The 933-nt window shown below is 33.2% G+C and overlaps 1 pseudogene; it reads left to right on the top strand.

The window, feature by feature from the left end:
* The first annotated feature begins 485 nt into the window (after positions 1–485).
* LOC145406947 (5S ribosomal RNA) lies at positions 486–604 on the top strand (annotated as a pseudogene).
* Positions 605–933: the final 329 nt, after the last annotated feature.

Here is a 933-nt window from a genome sequence, read left to right as displayed (position 1 = left end):
TCTCTCTCTCATAGGAATATTGTATGTCTGTCAGTATGTACTGTATACAACTCCTAAAAATTTTTGCCCGCATTTCATGTTTGTGTAAAGGAAATTATTACAGAAATCAGAAAAAATGAAGTAATTTTATGTACAGCAGGAGTATCCCTTAAGTATATCCAGTTTGTGTCTGAACCCATTCTTTCCCACCTGCTCTTCTATGATATATAATATTTTCCCATAAGAGTGTACTTAGGCATAACTTTGATACAAAATTTTGAAAGGAGTCCTCGCTCATGCTTTTTTTTTTTTTTTTCAAAATCTAATAATTTTTGTCATAGTCGAAAACTATGATAAGATTTTCGGACACGCTGCAGTATATATATATATATATATATATATATATATATATATATATATATATATATATATATATATATATATATATATATATATATATATATATATATATATATATATATATATATATATATATATATATATATATATACTCTCTCTCCACGTTGAGTACACCGCTTCCCGTCCAATCAGTGAAGTTAAGCAACGTTGGGTCTGGTTAGTACTTGGATGGGTGACCGCCTGGGAACACCAGATGCTGTTGGCATCCCTTCGTGTCAAGTGGGGTTGGTGGAGGATTAGTGCCCCTCCCTGTAAAACAATTAACTCTAAGCCCTTTCTACCCCGTTTGGGATACATGGCGTCTGGCAATGGATGGATGGATGGTATATATAAAATGTCGGGCCGGTAGGATTAAGTTAGTGGTTTATCTCTGGAGTTGTGAGAACATTCTAGAAATTTAGTGTTGTGTCGTATCATCAGGTTCATGTTTGTATTTGGAGGTGTGAAGATCATTCTGGAGATTTTGGCATGTCTATTATGTTTTCCTCTCTAACCTTAGGAATTAGTTCTTGTCATTATTGTTATTATGCAATG

Source organism: Coenobita brevimanus, chromosome 71 (assembly GCF_032717465.1).
Source record: "Coenobita brevimanus isolate Jiangsu-jjx chromosome 71, ASM3271746v2, whole genome shotgun sequence".
NCBI classification, from domain to species: domain Eukaryota; kingdom Metazoa; phylum Arthropoda; class Malacostraca; order Decapoda; family Coenobitidae; genus Coenobita; species Coenobita brevimanus.
This window is presented reverse-complemented; position numbering and strand designations above follow the sequence as displayed.